At 45.4% G+C, this 24171-nt stretch overlaps 1 protein-coding gene across 3 annotated transcripts in view; it reads left to right on the plus strand.

The window, feature by feature from the left end:
* Positions 1 to 24171, plus strand: part of ZSWIM7 (zinc finger SWIM-type containing 7) — a 753195-nt gene that overhangs the window by 131131 nt on the left and 597893 nt on the right. The window lies entirely within an intron of this gene.

Below are 24171 nucleotides of genomic sequence, written 5' to 3' on the forward strand. Positions count from 1 at the left end.
TCCGGTGAGCCCCAGGAAGGCTCGGACCTCTGTTTGTGTTTCGGGGGGTTGCCAGGACTGGATGGCAGCTACCTTGAGTTGGAGGGGGGCCACCAGACCGCTCCCCACTTGGTGTCCGAGGTAGGTCACGGACCCCTGGCCGATTTGGCACTTGCTGGCCTTTATGGTGAGGCCGGCCTGTTGGAGGGCCTGCAGGACCGCTCTGAGGTGGTGGAGGTGGTCTGCCCAGTGGCGGCTGTATACCGCGATGCCGTCCAGGTAGGCGGCGCTGAATTCTTCGAGGCCCGCCAATACCTGGTTCACCAGTCTTTGAAAGGTGGCTGGAGCGTTCTTCATGCCGAAGGGCATCACTCTGAAATGGTAGTGCCCGTCCGGGGTGGAGAAAGCGGAACGCTCTTGGGCCCTGGGGGTGAGGCCGATCTGCCAGTAGCCCGCTGTCAGGTCAAAGATGCTTAGGTAGCGGGCTGCCCCCATGCGGTCGACTAGTTCATCTGCTCGGGGGATAGGGTGAGCGTCGGTTCGGGTGACCGCGTTCAGCCCCCGATAGTCGATGCAGAATCGGAGCTCCGGCGTGGTGCCCGGTGCCGCGGCCTTGGGGACCAGGACGACCGGGCTGGCCCAGGGACTGTCCGAAGGCTCGATGACCCCGAGGGCGAGCATCTTGGAGACTTCTTCTTGGATGCATGTACGTACCCGATCCGGTACTCGGTACGCCCGGTGTCGGACAGGAGGGCTGTCCCCCGTGTCCACGTCGTGCAGGCACCAGGAGGTGACTCTGGGTGCGAGGGAGAACAGGTTTGCGAACGACAGCAGGAGGGCCCGGCAATCTTGACGCTGCTCTGGGGTCAGGGCCTCGGAGAGTCGGACCCCGTCCACCGAGCCATCTCTTTCCCGAGTCCTCAGTAGGTCAGGGAGGGGCTCGGAGTCTCCTTCTGTGCCACTGTCGGTCGCCATCAGCAGGCTGAGCTCTGAGCACATGAAGTGGGGTTTGAGCCTGTTGGCGTGGAGGACCCGGAGGGGGTTCCGGGGGGACTCCAGGTCGATGAGATAGGTGACGGGACTCCTGCGCTCGATCACCTTGAAGGGCCCCGTCCATTTGTCTTGCAAGGCACACGGTTCGATGGGGGACATCACCCATACCTGCTGACCCGGTTCAAACTCGATGGAGGAGGCATGTTGGTCGTACCACTTCTTCATGTCCTCTTGACTGGCCTCCAGATTGGCTTTAGCGATCTCCCTGAATTTCCGGGTCTGATTTCGGAGGGTCAGGAGGTATTTGTAGACGTCCGGAGGGGTCTTTAGGGGGGCCATTTCCCATTCCTCCTTCACTAGGCTGAGAGGCCCGCGAACGGGGTGTCCGTACAGGAGTTCGAAGGGGCTGAAGCCGAGGGACTTCTGGGGGACTTCTCGGTAGGCGAAGAGGAGGCACGGTAGTAGCACGTCCCACTGGCGGCGTAGGGGTTCTTCCAGCCCCATGATCATCCCCTTGAGGGTGCGGTTGAACCGCTCGACCAGTCCGTTCCCCTGGGGGTGATAGGGGGTGGTGAAGCGGTAAGTGACTCCGCACTGCTGCCAGAGGGATTTCATATACTTTGAAATAAAGTTCGTACCCCTGTCGCTGACGACTTCCCGGGGGAAGCCCACTCGAGAGAAGATCCCCATTAAGGCTCGACCCACTACTGGGGCTGTTATAGTACGAAGGGGGACCGCCTCAGGATAGCGGGTGGCGTGGTCCACCAGGACCAGGATGAAGCGATGCCCCTGTGCTGTTCGGGGGTCCAGGGGCCCCACAATGTCTATTCCCACCCTTTCGAACGGGGTGGTCACCACGGGGAATGGTTGTAGGGGTGCCTTGAGTTTGCGGCCGCTCTTCCCGCTGGCCTGGCAGGTCGGGCAGGACCGGCAATGGTTGGAGACGTCATTTCTCATTTTGGGCCAAAAAAAGTGAGTCACCAGGCGGTGGTAGGTCTTGTCTTGGCCCAGGTGCCCGGCCAGGGGGACATCATGGGCTAGGTTCAACAGGAAGTCTCTGAAGTGGAGGGGCACCACCAGCACTCGCCCGGCCCCCAGTTCTGCGATTTTCTGCTCGCTGTACAAGAGATCATTGTCCCAATAAACCCAGTGGGCCCCGGTGGTGTCTCCTTGGCTCTGGGCGAGCGCTTGCTGTCGCAATCCCTCGAGGGAGGGGCAGGTCTTTTGCTCCTGCCGGAATTGTTCCTGGGTGGGCCCCCCTTCTTGACGCCACTGAGCCAGGTCGGGAAGCTCGGGGGGCTGTGTGGACCCCTCTGTGGTGGGGTCCGGGTGGTCGGTCTGGAGGAAGTCTTCTTCTGGAGTGATCGAGGGCGGAGGTGCTGCCCATTCTGGTTCTTCTGGTCTAGGGATGGTGCGGGTGGCCATGGACCGGGTGGTTACGCACGCCCAGTCCGGGAGACCCAACATCCCCAGATGCTCTCTTCTTTCCACAGCGGCCCACGGGGAGCTCTCGAGATCGTTCCCCAGGAGGCAGTCCACGGGGGCATCGTCGCGGACAGTTACTTTCAGCATGCCGGACACTCCTCCCCATTCGAAGGGGATGCAGGCCATCCGACACAGGCTCTCCGAGTTATCTGCCGATCGGACGGGGCAAAGTACGTTTGGTAGGATTTGTTCTGGGGTCACCAGGTGACAACGGACGGCCGTCACACTGGCCCCGGTGTCACGCAGGGCCTCGGCCTTGCGCCCATTGATGCTCACCCATTGGCTGTACTTCCGAGTGTTGGCGGGCAGGGGAGTCCGCGGGACCATGTCTCTTCCTCCCAGGCATGCCAGGGTCATGGCGGCGGGTTCCCACTCGAACTGCTCCGACTCATAGGTCTCCGTGTCTTCGGAGACTTGTTCTTCTCCCAGGGCGGTGGCCGCCATCTGGCGGGGCCCGGGGACTTGGTTCTTCGGGCAGGTCGGGTCACTGGCATAGTGGCCGACTCGCTGGCATCGATGACACGTCACGTTAGCTCGGAACCCCGGGCGCATCGGGGGGTTTCCCCGGCCTGCTGGGGCCGGGGTGGCGTTAGTGGGCGCGGCCGGGACGGCGTCTCTGCCCCGGCCCGGGCCTCCTCCTCCTCCTCGGGGACGATGATGACCTTGGTTGGTTCTGTTCTGCTCATTCGGCCCACTCCGGGCCACTCGGGTGCTCTCCCACCGGTCAGCCTCGGTGGCGAGCTGCCGGGGTTCAGTCAATTTACTGTCGAGGAGGTGCTACCTGAGCTCGACGAAGCAGTTGTTGGAGAGGTGCTCCCACACAATGAGATTGAAGAGTTGTTCGTAAGTGGTTACGTTGTTACCCTTGATCCACCCCTCGAAGGCTCGGCTGAAATAGTTCACGTATTCCAACCACGTTGTACCTGGGATCCGGGTGCAGTTGCGGAACCTCTGGCGGTACATTTCGGGTGTAAGCCCATATCGACTGAGGAGGGCGGCCTTCATGTGGTCATAGGACGTCATTTGATGGTCCGGAAGCTGCAGCAGGGCATCACGACCCTCGTTGACTAATCTCCCCCATAGACCGGCTCCCCAGTCACTTCGAGCGACCCGGTGGGCGGTCATGGCAATCTCATAGGCCTTGAACCACTGCTGTATGTCGTCGTTCCGGTGATATTCTCGGACCACATCCTTGGGGATGTGGACCTTCGGCTCGGTAGGACCCGGGGAGTGCGGTTGCTCGGGCACCCCTAGGTTTTTGTTCAGTTTGCGTATTTCTATCTCCGCTAGTTTGCACTCGTGCTCGTATGCCAGTCTTTTTTCTTCGAGGTCTCTCTGTCTCTGTTTTTCCTCTCGCTCTTCTCTGAGCCGTAAGTGTTCTAAGTTTATTTTTTGTTCCGCCAGTTTCAATTCTCTGTCTAATCTGAGTCGTGCCAAGTCTAACTCGTGTAATCTATTTTTTTCCCACTCTTGGATCTCTTCACGGGAAGGGCCTGTTCTCCGTTCCTCCGTCCGGGTGGTGTTGACTTCCGGGGCTGCGGGGTCCCGGGGGGTTGCGGTATTTGTCTCTGTCCAGGCCTCTAGGGCGTTTTTGAAGTCTTCTTTTGTGCTTAGCCCGGTGGTAGCAATGCCTAAGTCCATGCAAAATTGTTTGAGCTCTCGGTGGTTGTATTCTTCCAGCTTTTCCATCTGGAACTTCTCCGCCGATCCGCTCTCTTTGGTCGTCATTGTGGTTTTAGTCGTAGGGTGAGTTACTGTCTGTACGGTACGCGTTGGTTCGGATCGCGCCGCTAGCCACCAATGTTAGACGGGGACCTGGAGGGTCGGCCGAGCACAGTGATCGCACAGACAGGTAACTTCCCCCCCACAGATGGACACCACACAGAGATCAGGGTAACACCTTTTATAGGCACTTCTGGTAGTAGAGTGGTACAATACAAGGCGATCAGGACACGATGATCCTCTCAATTCTAGTCTCTAGTAAGGGAAGGGGGTAGCGGGACAGTCTTGGTACCCACGGGTACGGAGGTGTAACGGTGATAGCTCACAATCCTCGAGCTCGGTGTTCGGATGGGTCAGACCGCGGCAGCGCCGGCAGGTCCCGAAGAGGTCGTAGGTGGCAACGGGCCGCGGCAGCGCCAGCAGGTCCCAACGAGGATGAAGGTTACAACGGGCCGCGGCAGCGCCAGCAGGTCCCACGAGAATGCAGGTTGCAACGGGCCGCGGCAGCGCCAGCAGGTCCCAAGAGGATGAAGGTTGCAGAGGGCCGCGGCAGCAGGCAGGACAATAGTTCACAAGGCAGGGCTGTGGCAGCGCCAGCAGTCCATCAAGGATGAGTTCGTCGCGGTGTCTCTCGACTCCAGGATACAACTGCCTTCCTGTCCTGGGGCGGCCTCAGTTATAGGTCTGGCGCCCTTTGATGTCCGGACCCTCGCTCTTGGAGGTCGGGAGGTCTGGGATGAGGGAGTCCAGACACCCAGCAGGGGGGTGGAGCCAGCGCCCGAGGAGGCTGGGGGTGCTCGGCACCTGGCGGGGGAGAGCCATCGACACTTCTTACTCCCATTGACCTGCCAAGTGGTCCGTTCACCTCCTGGGTGGAGGGTGGTGCCGGGATGTCGGGGCCTGGCCAGGCCCAGGGTTGTGGTCGGGCTGAGGCCGCGCGGCCGCGTGGTGCCGTGTCCAAGATGGCGGCTGGGCCGGGCAATGGTGCTGACGGTGGCCCGGGCCCTGTCCTGCGGGGAGGGAGCGAGCCCTTCATGTGGCCTGTCCAACAAGAGTGTTGAGTGCAGAGTGGTGAGTGGTGTGTGCTGTTGAGTGCAGAGTGGTGTGTGCTGTTGAGTGCAGAGTGGTGTGTGCTGTTGAGTGCAGAGTGGTGTGTATTGACAATGCAAATGACAATGCCATTTATTTATGATTTAAAGAAAAAAAAAGAAATGTCATGAGCAATGCCAATAGCTCTACCTTTAATGATGCCGAGACCATTGCATTGTAAATGCTTGTTATAACAAAGTAACCTCACCAAAACAGTTGAAGGCTTGTGTTAATGGGAACAGCTTTTCTTTACTTTATTCTCATTCTCTTTGCACTTTAATGGGATCCTCTGTGGTGAGGGTTGGCATTCTACTCTTGTGTCATGAAGAGGTGGCATGAACCCACTTAATTCCAAGGATTCTCTAATAGTGTTATTACTGCTAGTCTGTCTCCTTGGCATGGGCAAAATCAGAAATTACAGAGGTTCGGCTTCCCAAAAAGGTCAACTAAGATGTAGTTTAGTCTCTTCAAGAACGTCAGGGTCGTCTCTATGTTGGCTAAGTGAATGACTAGATGTGTAGTAAAATTGCCTAACGTCTCATTACCTGGAGATTTAGACACATTGTTTTAGCATATTCATGTAATGTGTTCTTTTTAATACAGATTACAGAGACCTTCCTTGTCATAAGATTATACACTACCACTTTTGAAATTACTTTCTACTTTAATAGGTAATAGAGATTATAGGACACCTTGACTTGTAGGCATGCTGGCTGCCTTCATACTGGTTTAATTCAGCAGAGTGGAAGGTAACGTGGCAGCTAGAGAGAAATTAGTGTTTCTCTTGAGTCGCTTTTAAAAATTGTGAATGAAGAGTCCGCTAACATGCATGAAATAGGCTACATGGATCTACCTCTGATACATTTTAAGTCCTCGAAGTCCTGGTGTACATATCAGCAGGCCTGACTTGTATTTATGCCTCACTTTTGTTACCACTGTGAATTTCACATGAAGAAAGTTTAGCAATTTTACTGATTCATTCGAGGGCTGAAGTAGTTATCTGTATTATGGTGACTAAGTACAGCCAATCGCTTGGAAAAAGAGCAAAACAACTTTGATTAATTTCTGCTAATTCACTCGTGCTTTTTGTTTACAATACTGCTTAATAATAATACATTATCCAGAACTTAAATTGCTTCTTGATACATTTTCCAAAGCCAATTAGGCATCAATAAATCATTGCTTCACGCACTGTCTTAACACAAGCTTCATATATAAAACCTTATTAAGATGAACTGCCTACACTGGTCTTTATGAAGCTGTGATCCACCCACCTTCCTCATCTCTCTCTTTCATGTGCCTATCCTTTCCCCCCTTACTCTGTAGTGGTTAGTGGTGTGTTCATTCTGGTAGGTGAGTTTTGGCCGGTGAGTCATAATGAGACCATCTTCCTCACAATAGTACAACACTTCTCTAACTTAAATCTGCATATGCATTAGCGGCTCTCAAAATGTCGAACAGTTGCAGCACCATAGCTGGCATGACAGAGCGCGTGTGCGCATGCTTAAACCTAAAAGCAGATAGAGGATGCATGGGTATTTGTATTTTAAAGGGATATTAATGTGTGTGTGTTTAATTTGTTGATGGTTAATTCTTTGCTTGTTGACAGTGGTGTCCAAGCGGCACATGCTTTAGATGTATGCAGCCTCATCACATAGAGTTTGGGTAGCCTTCTTTGAAGGTATGAATTGTGACGTGGTTTAGGGTCATGGCGCCCCGTGGAGCTAGAATTGTGGTCTGCTACCATCTTTGGTATGAGTGTGTTTATTCTTGGAGCAAATAGAATGTGCAGTTTGCGAGTGGGGTGTAGCAGCATGGGTTGACATCTTTAATCTGCATAACACAGTAGCCGCACGACTCAACTAAACAACTAAAGGACAACACAATAACATGACGGCAAAGACTGCAACTCTGTAACGCAATGCAGTGCACTAGAACATAACTGCAGGACAGAACAAACCGACCATTACACAACATCCTTAATACAATAATAACCAATACACCTCGAAAACTAGAACAATACACAACACAACCACAGCGCAAAACAATACCAGTACAAAGCAGACCACGACATAACAAGAAACATAACACTATTGTATTTCTGTGCTTTTGTGTTATTTTGTCTTGTGGTTTGTTTGTTAGCTATATTTTGGGCTTTGTGGTACATTTTGTATTGTTGTTTGGTGCATGGTGTTGGTGTGTTATGTTCTGTTGCGGTGTTATTTTCGCTGTCTTGTCCATTAATTATGCTTTGTTACATAGTTTCATTGTTGTGTTATGTTGTTGTTGTGTCGTCATGCTCCTTTTGTGTGTTTAGTTCCAATGGTAGTAAGAGAGCTGTGCTTCTGCATCTTTTGCGAACCTTTGCAAGTAACCTAGAATGCATTCCTTTCAATCCTTGCAGGTATTTACTTCATCTTCTTCGTCATTTAAAAAATATGTACCATGTTAGTGATACTCATTTTACATTATTTTCTCTGCCTGTTTAAAGCAGGAGGATATCATTCTTCTTGTTGTCTTCACAGTATCCTCACACACAATTTCCTCACTTCTCCTAGGACAGCGTTTTTAATGTCAAATACTTTATTCCATAGGATATCTCTGATGTGACCAGGAAGAGTGCATTTTTGTTCCCTGATGGGCTACTGTGTCTAGAGACAAGGGGAGGCTTTACCCAGCTGGACTCGCTTTCATTCATGCTTCCTGGAGTGACACAGTTGACACAAATTTATTGTGGTTTTACTTGGGCCGCACTTCCCTGGTAGCTTCATGGGTATGGTGGGATTGAGTCGGCCTCTAAACTTCCTCATGCAGGCAGCAGCCTGGCACACTGAGTATAAGTAGGCAACACTTAGTCAATATCCCTTGGGAGGCAACAAGAAACACATTTTCAGACTCATCAGAATGCCCTGGAAATATACACAAAAGTTGATTTCCTAACATGGTTGCAGATTCACAGTATTTTAGTGCTACATTATTAGAGATGTATGCATGCTGTAGCCTGAAAAAAAGGGGTTATCCCAGACACACCACTAGGACCTGGGTAATGTACGGTACAAGGAGGGAGAGGTCCCAGTGGAAAACAAACATAAACTAAAATATGAACTTCAACATCACCTGTTAAATCAATTGAAAACAATTTTATTCATGTCGAACATATTTATTCATGATGAACATGCTTTTTCATGTTCAAAAACACCACAAATGGCAATATATTTGTGAAGAGGTGCCCTGTGGGGGGATGTAGATGTTTTAGTTTGTTTTCCACTGGGACCTTTCCCACCTTGTGGCCTGAATAAGAACATAACATGTTTAGCAACGGTCATTTACCGAAGCCATGTAAAAAGGCTGCGGTCCTTCCATTGACTTAAAAAAAACTAACTTAAATCCAAAAGATGTTAACAGCTACCACCCTGTATCCAGACTCTCATTTCCAGCCAAGCTAACCAAGAAAGCTATGAACACTCAATTGTGTTCATACATTGAAACTAATTATCATCTCAATTAGACTCACTTTGGATTTAGAAGTGGCCACAGTAGGAAACTGCGCTTATTGTGGCCGCAGAGGAAATCTGATCCTCTTTAGATAAGGGCGGCAGAGCAGCCTTTATCTTACTTGACCTGTCTGCAGCCTTAGACATAGTCAATCATACTCGTTTGATTGACTGTTTGTGAATCATTGGGGTTAAAGACACAGCCCTTGCACTTCTTCAATGATTTCTTACAGATAGGACTCAATCTGTAACTCACAAGGGATCCACGTCGGAGTCTTTTGTTCTGCCGAGTGGGGTTGCTCAGGACTCTTCGTTATGCCTGACCCTTTTTAATATTTATGTACCCCCTCCCGCCCAGCCAATCTGATCGTCTTTCGGGTTCTCATTCTTTACCTACGCAGATGAGACTCAAATCATTGTGTCAGTCATCAGTGACATCCATAATACAGCTGAGACATTTGCAACTGCATGGCAGCATTCTGCAAATGGATGAGTAACAATTGTCTAAAGTTACATTCTACCAATACGGAAGTCATGCTTTTTGGAAACGATGTTTCTTTCTGGTCCACTTCTTGGTAGCCTCATGAACTTGGGACTTTACCCATACCCTTAAAAAAGGTGAAAATCTAGGTGTTCTCATCGATGACAAGCTTACCTACAAAGAGCAAGTCAATTCTGTCATCTCTTCCTCTTTCTGTATTCTGAGAATAATAAAGAAAATCGTACACCTGATTCCTTTTGACTCCTAAAAGGCTGTGGTTACTGCCATAGTTCTGGCAAGACTAGACTATAGCAATGGTCTTTACCAAAATTTGCAAAATAGATCACTGAATAAACTTCAGACAATGCAGAACACTGCAACATGGATGCTTTTTAACATTCCCAGATTTGAATCGCATCCCAGTCCATAGTAAGCTACATTGGCTGCCTATTGAGCAGCACATTACCTTTACAGCTCTCTTCTTTGCATGTAAGGAATTTTATGGAATTGGCTCTGACTACCTGAAGAATAACCTTAAGTGGTACTCCCCAGGCAGATCCCTACGCTGTAGCCACTCCAGAAATCTGGTGGTCTCTCCCCACAAGTGTGTGTACTAGGGAGGCAGGAGCTTCATTCTATGTACTACCCTTAAATGGAATAGTCTCCCTCAATCTCTGAAATCTTCAACCACTCTCTTGGTTTTCAGAAAGTCTCTAAAAACCTGGCTTTTTTTTTAACTAGGGCACCCTATTTTCATTGATCACAGACTGCACAAAGACTCCTCCGGGTATACGTTGCGCTTTACAAATTCACTAAAAAAAGAAAAAAAATATTTTTAAATTAACCCATAAAGGAAACCAATGGGTTAAACCTCTCACCGTCTCCTCTCCTTGTTATATCCTCGTGTTTGATCCTCGCGCTCGCCGCGTGCACTGAAACGTGGAATCCATGGTGTTGGCATTCCACGTATGGCAGTGCAGCGGTTGGCGTGGGCTTCTGTATCCTGTATCCTCTCTGGCAAATAAACCAACATAAACACAACCTCCTCCGTGTATCACGCATTCTTCTTACCCGGATTCATCACTGGCGACGATGGAGAAGTGAACCTACGCGATTACAGAGCCCACAGCCCCGGACCTCCGGACCAAGATTACCGTTGCGAAGGTGACAGATTGAATTTCCCCTGCGAACATTTCGGAAACATTATCGTCATCAGCTTCGAGTATTGGTGAAAATCCCGCTCTTCCCTGTTAAGCGGTGAGACTTTTATCAATTTTATTCATTTTTCTGCAGACGCTTCCGTTTGTCTGTGCGCACACGCTCAAGATTCTAGTGTAAACACGCGAGTCGACGCATGCGCACAAGCGCGCGCTCGATATTCTAATTAGAATCTGCAAGCTGTGTCAGCACAAGCACATTCTTAAGCTGCCAGATCTCCAAAGCGTCACTCGTCTTTATGACATCATAAAAGACTATTCCAATGAAACTCCTGATCTACTAAACAATAGACTGTGTCTACATCATAATGAAGTTCTCCCTAATACAATCTTAAAGGAATCTAACCATATCAGAGGCTTGTGACATCATAATATTTGCTGCAAAGGGAATCTCTATATCTAAGCCAAATATTTTATTATTATTATTTTGATATCTTTCATTTATTATTATGGAGAGTTTCAACGCTCCTCCTCCATTTTTGGCAAGCCCAGGCGAACCACCCCTAGAGTGGAAACAATGGCGTGAAGGATTTGAAGCTTACTTAGAAGCCATTGGTGGAGAGAATTACACAGACAAACGTAAACTCGCCATTCTTAAACATTCACTTGGCGCTAAAGGAAGACAAGTTCTTTCTCACCTTCCTCCTCTGACTTTAGACAATTCCTCCGAAGAAGACACTGATGTCTATGAAAACGCCATAATGCAGCTTGACAAACAATTCATCAAGAAAGTCAATGAGGTTGTGGCACGGCATAAATTTCTAAGTAGACAACAACTGCCCATTGAACCCATCGATTCCTTTGTGAAAGATTTAAGAATTCTTGCTGCCAAGTGTAACTACCAACCGTTCCATGATCAGATGGTGAGAGACCAACTTGTACATAATGTTTCAGATGTGAAACTTCAAGAAAAATTACTTGATGCAAAAGATTTGTCTCTTTCAAAGGCTCTTGACATTGCACACCGTTTTGAAGACATGAAATTAGGCATTAAAGAGTTATCCGATAAAAAACTGAAAGAATCTTCTATCATTCTGGATAAAACCAATGTCTCTGTGGTTCAAACTGCCAAGAAAAGTCCAGTTGAATCTACTTCTTACAGATCTACTCTACCTTCTTCATCATCTCAGGGTTTCAGAAAAGAAGTAGTTTGCTTCAAATGCGGTTTTCCCGGACACGTCGCAACAGATAAAAGGTGTCCGGCTATTGGACAATTTTGCAATTATTGTAAATCTAGAGGTCATTTTGCAAGGATGTGCAGGAATCGCAACAAATCAAGGAACTTTACTTCGGATTCGAGACGCCCCAGATTTTCCCAGGTTCAAGCTGTAGACATGGATGATGACGAATATGATGACGTATGCACCATATACGAAGTAGGAGAAGAAAAAAAAGATTCACCTTTCTGTATGCTTCAGATCGGATCTAAATCCATAAAAGTCATGGCAGACTCTGGTGCAAAGTACACCTTGATTGGTGACGATGTTTTATTGAAAGAATTTCCTGAAGTTATATCCTTATTTCCTTCTGACATAAGGTTATGTGGATATGGAAAAAAACCTATCGATGTATTTGGGTACTTTCGTTCCACTTTATCTTTTAAGGGCAAGTCAATTCCTGCAAAAGTGTATGTTGCCAAAGATGTGTCGTGTTTATTGGGTTGGCCACAACAAAGAGAGTTAATGATGAAACTTGATCCCAACCATCCTGATCAAGTGCTGGGGTATTCTGAATTTGTCAATTCTGTTGATATGCCTTCTGACAACAAATGGGAAACACTTTTTCCACAGGTTTTTTCCTCCAAATTGGGTTTGCTAAAAAACTTCAAACATAAAATTATTCTTAAACACAATGCTGTTCCCAAGGTACATAAAGTACGCAACATTCCTTTGGCCTTAAGGGAATCGGTTAAGAAAGAACTTCAAAAATTATGTGACCTAGATGTAATTGAGGAAATTGAATCCTCTGAGTGGCTCTCTCCTGTAGTCGTGGCCCACAAGCCTAATGGGAAAATTCGTCTTTGTGTGGATATGCGCGATTTAAATTCTAATGTGTGGGTTGATAGGCATCCGTTGCCCAATATTGGAGAAATGTTCTCAAAACTCAAGGATGCATCTGTCTTCACCACATTGGATTTATCTAACGCATACCATCAGATAGCTCTTCACGAGGACAGTAAACATCTTACGTCTTTTATAACCACTGAGGGTGCTTACAGGTATAAGAGAATGCCTTTTGGCCTAGTGTCTGCGTCCTCAGTGTTTCAGAGAGTCATGCACAACATGTTCAAAAATGTCTCTAATGTATTATATTTTCAAGACGACATCCTAGTTTTCGGTAAAGATGAATGTGAACATTCTGAAATTTTATTTAAAGTTTTATCCATATTGCAAGATAATGGTCTTACCCTTACCAAGGAAAAGTGTAAATTCGAAAAAAATTCTGTAGATTACCTAGGCCATTCCATCAGCAAAGAGGGTATTTCTCCCAAATTAAGTTTAGTTAAGGCTATTGAAAATGCTCCCGAGCCAGTCAACAAGGATCAACTCAGATCCTTCCTCGGTTTAGCCGAATACTACGCAAAGTTCATTCCTTCCTTTTCTGATAAAACTTCTCACTTACGGAAATTAATGAAAAATCAACAAAAATGTATTTGGGATGAAAATTGTAAGAATCAATTTATATTTGTAAAGAAATGCATTATTTCTGCTCCTGCCTTATCCCCATTTGACACCAATTGTAAATCATTTATTGTCACTGATGCAAGCAATGTTGGCATTGGGGCGGTGCTGATGCAGAAGCAAAATTTTAGTTTTGTTACCATTGCTTTTGCATCAAGACCGTTACGTGGTGCAGAAACTAAATATTCCACTTTGGAGAAAGAGGCTTTGGCTTGCTGGTGGGGTATTGAATACTTTCGCAGATATGTGTATGGTACAGACTTTGTTGTTCGCTCCGATCATCGTCCTCTGGTGGATCTTTTCACAACTAAAGGTTGTGGTAAAGCCACTTCTAGGATTGCCAGATGGCAATATAAATTGCAAGACTTTCATTTTACAGTAGAATACATTCCAGGAGCAAAAAACGTCCTAGCTGATTTTCTTTCTAGGCTACCTGTAGAAGACGACAATCAAGTTGCTCCTGATGATGATCCTGATAAAGTTGTGTCAATTTGTGAGGTGTCCAATGGTTGCATTCGTGAAGATGATTGGGCACTAGCTTGTAGTGAGGATCGTGATTACCTGGATGTTTTGTCTTTCGTAGAAAATGGTTGGCCTCCCAAGAACAATCTATCTTCTAGTATTTTACCATACTTCCATGTAGCTCAAGAATTATCCATCCAGGGTGAAATTTTGTTGAGGGGTTTGCTTTTGGTTGTACCACACGGTTTGAGAAACACCATTTTAGTCATGGCACATGAGGGTCACCCGGGCATGTCCAGTATGAAGAGGAGAATAAGGAGTGAATTTTGGTGGCCTGGGGTCGACAGGGTGATTGAGGAAAAAGTAAGGTCTTGTGTTGAATGTTGTGTGAGTGACAAATCACAGAAACCCATAAAATATCAACATGATTCTGTTTCGAGACCTTCAAAGCCCTGGGAATGCGTTTCGGTAGACATTGCTGGTCCGATGTCTTTAGGTCATAGTCCAGTTTATGCTATAGTGTTGATAGACCAGTTTTCCAGTTGGCCTGAGGTGAAATTTGTACCCCATGTATCTTCTAGGGTAGTTATCGATTTTTTTAAAATCAGTTTTTGAAAAAGAAGGTTTCCCTACTTCCATCCTATCTGATAATGGTACACAGTTTACCTCTGCGGAGATGAAATCCTTTTGCAGCAACCATGGTATATTACACAAATGGTCTTCAGTATATTATCCTCAAGGCAACGGCATGGTGGAAAGGTGGATCAAGGTGCTCAAAGAGGGTTTACAACTTGCAGTGTGCAACGGGGAGAACTGCTACGATGCTGTTGGAAAGCTCTTGTGGAGTTTTAGGAACACCCCAAAGTCTGATGGAGACTTGTCTCCTTTTGAAAAAATGAGAGGGAGAAGGGGTGTATGTAATATGAGCCAGCCCTGGATGAGGGATCTGTTTGTCGGGAAACGCAGTACTCCGGTAGTTTGTGCTTCTGACAATAATCCGTGCAAGATTGGAGATTGGGTACGTGTGAGAAAGTCTGGCTTTATTAGATCTGGTGTGTCACGCTTCTCAGACCCATTGCTGGTTGTTAGAGTGGGTAGACAAGTTATACAATTGTCGGACGGAAATGTTTGGAGCCTCTCCAAGGTTGTTAAAGTTCCTTCTATATGTAGGAGAAAGTCACCTACAAGTAGTCCTACCTCTTCTAACCAAACAAAAACACCTTATTCTCCCAATTCTTGTCGTTTTCCCACAACCTCTCATTCACACCTGCCTGCTTCCATCTCCGCTCGCAATGTGTGTAATCCCCGATTCAGGAAACCTCCCACCTGGCACAAAGACTACAATATTGGAAATTAGATTCATCATATCGAACTGTTAGGTTACTTTTATTCATTGTGTGATGTTGCTTATATCTTTCATGTTATGATATTTCTTTTTCTTTTCAAGAAAGGAGGATGTGTTATATCCTTGTGTTTGATCCTCGCGCTCGCCGCGTGCACTGAAACGTGGAATCCATGGTGTTGGCATTCCACGTATGGCAGTGCAGCGGTTGGCGTGGGCTTCTGTATCCTGTATCCTCTCTGGCAAATAAACCAACATAAACACAACCTCCTCCGTGTATCACGCATTCTTCTTACCCGGATTCATCACTCCTACACAGACCAGGGTGAATCCCGCCTTCGACGGGAACCAATCAATAGCCCTGGAGACCGGGGAAAAGGAGAGTTCGCGAGAGCAGAGAGAGTCGTCGCGGGGAAGAAGGAGGAGGAGAACAGAAGACGCAGGAGGAGGACGCGAAGAGACTCCACAGTGACGGGACAACCTGGAGAGCGACTGGAAACCGAGTGAGGGATCCGAGGGGACTGCGGCCGAAGAAGACGTCCCGGAAGTCTGGAGTGAAGACTGGTGGACGCCCCCAGGAGACGCCTGCTTGCCGCTGCAGCTCTGGAGAATTACGGCTTCGAGGTTAAGTGAACGGAACGAGCTGGGGAAGAGCTCAGGGACTGCTGAGTAGAACCGGCTGTATCACGGGGTGCGGGTGTGCATGAACGTCCGTAATTAGGGGGGAATGAAAAATTGAAATACCCTCAAGGCTATACTGGTGTATTGGGAAAGTGTTGTGACATCCGTATGGTGGCTCCAGAGGGGTCACGTCGGTATGTATATTATGATCAACTGAGAAGAAAGATTATATTATTAAGAACAGAGGTTACAATAGAACGTCTATTTTTATTTCTTTTACCGATTTGTGAAGGATTGAGGTAAAAGAATTACCCTCAGTCTACATACCTAATTTCCTTTGCGGTTTTCTTTTTTTTCCGTTTCGATCACCTTTTTTCTCCCTTATCCTTTTATCCTTTCACCAAACACTAAAACAGGAGAAATAGTTTTTGCACATTGTTTCACCTGGTGTAGGTGACGGTTAGCACCATAAGGGAAAACCACTTTCAAACTACTTACCGTCCACCTTCTCTCTCTTTGAGCCTCCTGAGGAAGCCACCCAACGAGTGAAGAACATCAAACAACGAAGAGAAGAAGAACCTATCATCTCCATAGCGAAGAGTACATCCTTATACAGTTGTAGTAGTGCTAAGATTTATCACTGCCTAATAAATAAGCCAAAATTGAGCACCGTATACGGCCTCCGAGCTTCTGTTTCCGCCCATCCCTCCGACAAGGGTATTTATTTATTTATTTATAAAGTTTTATATAGTGCAAGATTCCCTTGACCCGAGAAGTGACCGGCAGTGTCAAGAAGGGAATACCAGGGAAATTTGAACCCCCAGCATATATTGACAGGAGACATAACTATTGCTGATTCCCAGAGCTAATATTTGACAATGCTACTGCTTCTCAAAGAGACATCGCAATAATAAGTTGTGGGGTACAAAAAGGGCACATAGACATGCATGAGGATGATAGGGTAGATGGGAGATGGCACTATTGTAATGCAAATTTGTTCATTCACATTGATCCCTTATTATTGACCAGTCATGGATGATCCTCAACCACTTAAAGAGGTAATACTTGCACTAACCACCTTTTCATACAATAATTATGGGAGGGGTTTTCAGCTTAACTCCCAAACATGATGACTCATCAAATTTGCAACAATGGATCAACAAGGGTAGGGAAGATAGGTGGAAAGATTTGCACAAATGAACACAAGTATATAACCTGATAGATATTTGGCTTGAATTGCATCTACATATTCGTCAATACACTTCAACAATGTCACAATTCACCACCTCTGCAAGATTATTTTTTTTTTTATATCGATGAAGCAGTTGCCCTTTGTGTAAACATTATTCCCGCAATATTTGCTGATCACTGCATGATAGCATTAACTGTTAAAGGCAGAGGTAATGCTTGTGAAGTTGACCAACCGATATGGACACATAGTAGCACACTAATAGAACATAAAGAAAGTCGGTGAAAATGACAAACGGGCCTATGTAATTATTTCACAACTACTGTTACTTCTGCCCTGATACTGATGGTCTGGAATGGATTTATACCTTTTTCTGACATATCTCGATTACTGCAAAGCTCACATTTTGTGCCAAGACAACATTTAAAATGTAATGCAACAAATTGATGCCACCACCAAAAATGGCATAAATGATGTGTGGAATGAGATAAATAGCTATTACAGGTGGTAACTCTTAACATGTCCTCAATTTCCAACAATAACATACAAAGAAGGGAATAATCTGATATATTGATCTTCACGAAACTAACTCACTGTTAAATGACCCAGATAAAGTATGAACCATTTTTCAAAATCATTATAATGAATTTTATTTAAAACTTTGGATCCAAAAAAAATGAGGCTATAAGGAAGTTCTTTCAAGAACTTCCTCTACTCCATCAAAACCCTTCTGCAAATATACATAGTATCATGCAACTCACAGGCAAAGTGGCTGAAAAATATGTCAATAGATACCTATCAGACTTTCTAAAGGATAACTCCTTCCTTCACCACATGCAAACTGGTTACCGGCTAAGCACAGCACCAAGACCTCCCTCTTGCTGGTGATGGAGGATGTGAAAAGGAGATTGAACCAAGGTGCTACAGTTGGCATGATACTCTTAGATCTCAGTGCGGCCTTCACCACCGTTGCCCACCCCACGCTTCTAGATCGGGTTGGAAAGGCCGAAGTTGTAGGAAAAGACCTGGACTGGGTTGGTTACTTTCTGAAGGAGTGAACCTTCCAGGTATTTGAGAAAGGTTGCTCCCTGGAAATGTTTCCTGTCAATTGTGAAGTCCTAGAGGGGTCCTCTCTCAGTCCTACATTATTTAATATACACCGGCAGGCACTAGTGGATATCATAGCTCTCTTTGGGATCGCTAGAGGCTTCTTCGCGGATGACACCTACTGGTTTTCTCACTTGCCCCGGTCTCTAATCCCTTAGCATCCACTATTAAACCTTGCCTGGAGCAGGTAGCCAGCTGGATGAACAAATCCTGTCTCAAGCTCAATGGAGCTAAAACTGAATTGATGATCCTCAGGAGCTATTGCTCTCTCCAACAAGTCCTGAGTTGGCCAATATGTCTCGCCTCTCACCCCCGCCGCCAAAACACACATAAAAAGTTTGGGCGGCGGTTCAAGCCCAGGCCACCAAACCTTTGACCAGCTGCTTTGGACTGTTGCGTATGCTGCACAAGATTCTGCTCCTGCTCACCCAGACCTCGAGGCGGGTAGTGGTTCAGGATCTTATTCCCTCTTTCCTGGACTACGGCAATTCGCTATATCTGGGCACTCCCAGGGTAGTTACTAGGAAATTCCAAGTCATGCAAAATGCTGCTGCAGACATGCTACTTGGGATTCTCAGGTCTCAGTCAGCCAGACAGGGGTTGATGGATCTTCATTGGCTACCATTGCCCAAAGAAAAGAATTCAAGTTCCTGTGCATTACCCACAGAGCCTTACATGGCAAGGTACTTCCATATAATACCAGTTTGTTATGCCCTACATTCCTAACAGGCCACTTAGATCTTCTAACTTATACCTGGACACCATCCCCACTGTCAGAAGAGCTAGAAGTGGAGGAATGTCCTTTAGTCTTATTGCGGCCAAGCTCTGGAACTCTCCCTCCTTGGCCATCCGATTTATAGACGAGTGGTGCTTTCAAAAAGGTGTTAAGACCTGGCTTTTTTTTAAGAACGGACTCTTCAGGTGTTTTATCTGACCTCAGTGGAATTACCTCTTCCAACCAGTGCTGAGATGACTTCAGGACGCCATGCTCTTTTCTAAAACCCATAGCATAGCATGGCATGCTCAGTCAAAAAAACAGAAGTGAAAAAGCCATTAAGGATTTTTCGTCTGGCAAATCACCAAGGTCGAATGGTTTAGGTGTTTACAGAGGAAGTGACACTGAGGCACAATTAATCACACCTATCACTTATAGTGAAAACAATATTTGCAATGTAGTGCGCTGATCAGGATGGACAATCCCCTGTCCTTCCTTACGAGGGTATCCCCCTCAATCACTGGCGTAAAGAAACTTGAGGGGGCCTCCCTGCAAAGTGCGTGGAGAGGCCCCCTCCGGGCTCAATCAGGAGCTCTTCGGCCAGAGGGCTGTGCTGACGGGGTCCTCTGGAGCTTGGTGCCCCCCCCGTACCGCAGGGGCTGCAGGGGCCTGTGTTACGTCCCCGCCCTCAATAGAATTTAAACAAGCATGATCGGCACACATAGTTAGTTCGTCAGAGTCTAATAGCTCTTAGCTCATTATGGCATAGATTGCACAACAATTTATCTACACAAGTCCATGTTTCTTGTGGAAAAATTCTTTATTCAATTCTTCTTTAGTAAAAAAAATGTGGATTTGCAGTAGCCAACGTGTTTAGTTTAAAAAAAGACTTCTTCAGGGCTTGTTTAGTTGTTCAATCTTATAAACAGGTCCCGATAACCACAATCGAGTTCCTTGGAGTGGTATATACGATCCCATTAAGTTCTTAATCATCAATCCACACTATTACATCTTCAAGATGATGAAGGCGTTCTGTGATTCGAAACACATCATAAGCCTATGTTGGCATCTTAACCTCCAGTCCTGGTAAGAAAGTGTGGCATGTTACAAGCAAAAGAGAATGATTTAGGTAGTGAAAAATCAGACAAGACAGTGCCCATATTTTTAAGGAACTTATAAAATGTTATTTTTCAAAACCTACTAAAAATCCTTGACAGTACAGCACATATCGCTCTATCACACTCCTTAGTACTGACTTCAAGTTCTTTATGAAAATCTTAGCTAAGATTTTAGCCGGTATTGTAATAGGATGAGCTCAAACTGGTTCAGTTCCTGGATGGGAATTGGCGGCACAGACCCACTTTGTGTTCAAGTGAATTTCATGCCTATATGTTCTGTATATCAGAAAGACCGGTTGAAAGATGTGATGCGGTTCGCATTTCATCTAGATATAAATTATTGATTGAGGAAGAAGAACCATTATGTGAGGTTAAGGATAAATATCCCACACCAGGAGTTATGTTAACAAAAGAAGAACTAAGTCAATCCTGTGTTAAAACTCAGGGCTCAAACTCTGTGTATATCATTCTGGACGGTCTTTATGTTAAACAACAATGTAATTGCATGTTTTCTCTTTTTGTATGCTGCAATAGTATTTGTTTTTTATGTGCTTTTTTAATATAGGAATGTATTCCTTTTTAGAAATGTATGTACTATAATGTGTTTTTAAATAATGTATAATAAACTATACAAGGTATAATGAGCAATTTTGAGCTTTCTGGCAGGAGGATTTATGGGATCAACTCTATGTATGTTTTGGTGATAGAAAATATTTTTGTGTAAGAGTATGAGAGTTATGTGATTGAGTTAACCAAAGGGGGTTGTTTTCTTGACTGTGATGTAAGCGCCAGTGTTGGAGTTGCAAATACTGTGCGCTTTCTGTCTCAGGGAGCTCAAAATCTGCTCGTAATTGCGTAAACTGTACTATTCCTTCGTCATCAATCCTATGTCCCATACAGGGGCATCTAGACTGGCGCCATTTGGGAAATGCCTCAGGGTGTATCCCGGGCATTAAGTCAGGGTTGTCAAACAGTGGTGTCATTGGCGAAAGGAAAGATGTGAGTCCATTGCGGACGCTGCATCTATCCCAGGCTTCCATAATTGTCTTAGTGATGGGAGAGAGGTAAAAGTTCCAGGCCCATGTGCTTTCTTTAGAAAGGGAATCTTTCAGAGCAAGGTTCCGGCTACCGATCTATCTTGGAAGAGCCAGTGACGTTCCGACTCCTCCTTGTTCCATTTTGCCAAGTATCGTATCTGGGAGGCTTGGAAGTAGAGGTGGGGGTTCGGGATTCCCAGGCCCCCATTGTTGTCTGGCAATAACTCTATTCTTTCATCATTCGTGTTTTTTTCCATGCCCACACGCAGTGGTGTATTTTGGTTTGCAGTTTGTTAATCATCCCCGCTGGAGGTGCCAGTGAAAGTTTTTGGAATATATATAGAATCTGGGGCAGATGGTCATTATGATAGCTGCGATTCTCCCGAGCCATGAGATTGGGAAGCGTCCCCATCACCCTAGTTCCAATTTAACTTGTCTATATAGAGCTTGATAGTTAATAATGTAGGTTTCACATAATGAAGGTGCCAGGCGAATCCCCAGGTATAGCAATGATTCTTTTGCACAGTGTATGGGGAATTGCGTAGCTAGTTTAGCTACAGCGTCCAGGGATAAGGCAAGGCTAAGCGTTTGCGATTTAGCAAGATTGATTCGAAAGCCCAAAACTATGCTGAAGGATTCCACCTCAGATGAAAAGGCAGGTATGGATTTGACTGGGTTGTCCAGTGTCGCTAGCACATCGCATGCATATAAACTGGCCTTATGCTTTTCTCCCCCAAAATATAGTGCCCAAAATCTCGGGGTTGTCTCTGACCATTTGGTCAAAACAGTTCCATAAATAGGGCGAAGAGCAGTGGGGACCGAGGGCAGCCCTGGCGGGTCCCCCTACATATGGGGGAATGCTATAGATAATTGTCTTTTCACTCTCACCAAAGCTGTAGCGAGACGGTAGCAATTCAATACCCAGACGCGGAACGTCTCGGGCACACCAAAGTACACGAACACCTGCTCTAGGAATGGCCAGTGCACCCTGTCAAATGCTCTCTTCCCATGGAAAAGGAAGACTGCTTCTAACAGTATGCTGGAATGCTTGTTTTCTTTTACTTGGTTGTGTAAAACAGATGCTTTAACCTCAGAACATTTGTGGCATTTCCAATTCATGCCTCAGTACTTTTCTTTGCACTTTCTACTTTGCAGACATTATCGGATTGATTTTTTTCAACTTAATCTATTTGGTCATTATGATCAAATTCTAAATGTGATAAACACTGCCTGTTAAAAATAAAGTTAATAGACAAAAGCTATGCTATATTTTACTACTAAACAAGCAATCACAAGTGCAGTTGCCTTGCAGACAACAGGGTCTTGATTTGAAGGGTGCAGCAGGTGCAGTGGCCTAAAAGTTGTCAGAACTCCTCTAAACACATAATATTGCTATATTTTACTACTAAACAGGCAGTCACAATTTCAGTTACCTTGCAGTTAAAAGGAACTTGATTTGAATGGTGCAGCAGGTACAGTGATGGCTGGGCCAAAAGCTCCACGGGACCACACTAAACACTATATATTGCTATATTTAACTTCAAATAAGCAGTCACAAGTGCAGTTACTCTGAAGACACTAGGGTCATGATTTCAATGGTGCTGCAGGTGCAGTCACACTGGGGCCCAAAGCTCTAGGGACCCCTCTAAAAACCAAATATTTCAATAATTTACTACTAAACAGGCAGTCACAAGTTCAGTTACCTTACAGGCAATAGGGTCATGATTTGAATTGTGCAGCAGGTGCAACGGCACTGGGGCCAAAAGTTGTCATAACTCCTCTGAACACCAAATACTGTTATATATTACTACTAAACAGGCAGTTACAAATGCAGTTATCTTGCAGGCACTAGGGCCATGATTTGAATGGTAGAAGTTGTAGTGATACCAGACCCAAAAGTTGTCAGAACTCCTCTAAACACATAATACTGCTATTTCATCAATTAATTCTTATATTTCCCTCTCATTTCATTTTTCAAAATGTTGCTATTACTTACCCGCACTGTACCACTAGCAACAGCACAATATATTGCCATTTTGTACATAAACAAGTCATAACACTTTAACAGACTTTCTGTAACTTATATTGTACATCTACTCGGCAAGCTACAACTTACAACGAAAAACAGCTTACCATTAATCACATAGGCGAAACCTAATGCATTTACCAATGCTCGTTTGAAATCTTAAGGAGTGATCCTGCTCATCTGACAAATCAGTCATGTGATAACTAAGGTTGCGGTTTGTAAGAAGATCTGATCAGACAAAGCATTCCAAAGTTTATATTCCTGTTGTTACTTTTGAATTAATTGCATTGTAATACGGTGTTTTCAAAGATGACTTGTACACCTCAATATCCCTCTTTCTGGCTTTAGAATTGTTTTCAAGTTGTTTCCCCTCCTGCCTATTGTTAGTATTTGGTTGCTATCCACCCACCAAGTCGTTCTCCTTTCAGCAGTAATGTTAGCTGAAGGCTGCGAATTGTTCTCTTCTTGATTATTTTTTTTTGATTGTATCCGCACTCTCTCCTCGGGCTAAATAATGGGGTAGACCGGTCAGACAAAAGCAAATGTGTAAATTCTTAGAAAAATGCCTTCTGGGTTTCTATTTCTGCTTTCTTTATTCTTTCAGACCCATTACACGCGCTTTTCTTTTCTTTCTTCTTATTCATTATAAAACTCATTAGAGCCTTTCCGACCTCCTAGGAACTGGTATTGATGTAAATGACTTTAAGTGCCCTTTTCCTTAAAGACTAAATTATGCTACTTTTTCTTTGTGGTTTGTTTTTAAAGGACTCTGTACATAATTGTTATGGTCATTCTGAAAATCATAATTTAACTGAAAATTCTATATTTGATCTGCTCTTTTAAAAATGTGCTCAGTTGCTCAAGAAAGTATTGTTCTTCCTTTGTGGAAAGCTTTTGTGAAAAAATTACTAAACTTAAAGTCAGTGGGCACGTACTTAAAATATATTTGTGAAAATTTTTTTACTTGTTTGTTTATATAGGACAATTATCAAGCAAATTACATAATACTTTTTTTTCTTTTAAGTTAAGGGATGTCAAAGCCTTTATACTCTTTTTAATATTCCAGTGAAACACAAACATCATCTTTATTTTTTGTTTTATTATAATAGCACACAAAATAGGCTTGTACCTCTTAATGTTTTGCAGTTGGTTTTATTGAATTTATTTTTCAGACCAGACCTGTCAACTTCAAACAGATTTTTACTGTGTGAGGGAGGGGGCAATGTCTTAGAGGGTGCGGGGCTTATGGTGGAGGTGAGGCTTGGATTCAGCCAGCGCCTGAGTAGCTGTGGACAGACATTCATGGGGGAATTCACATAGCAAAGGTACCTGTCACTCGTGAAAGCAACCAGTCCTACCATACTGAAAATGGCTGCCTCACATGTCGTAGGGAAGATTTAAAACCTGGTAATT

The sequence above is a fragment of the Lissotriton helveticus genome, chromosome 3_1 (genome assembly GCF_964261635.1).
Source record: "Lissotriton helveticus chromosome 3_1, aLisHel1.1, whole genome shotgun sequence".
In the NCBI taxonomy this organism is placed as follows: domain Eukaryota; kingdom Metazoa; phylum Chordata; class Amphibia; order Caudata; family Salamandridae; genus Lissotriton; species Lissotriton helveticus.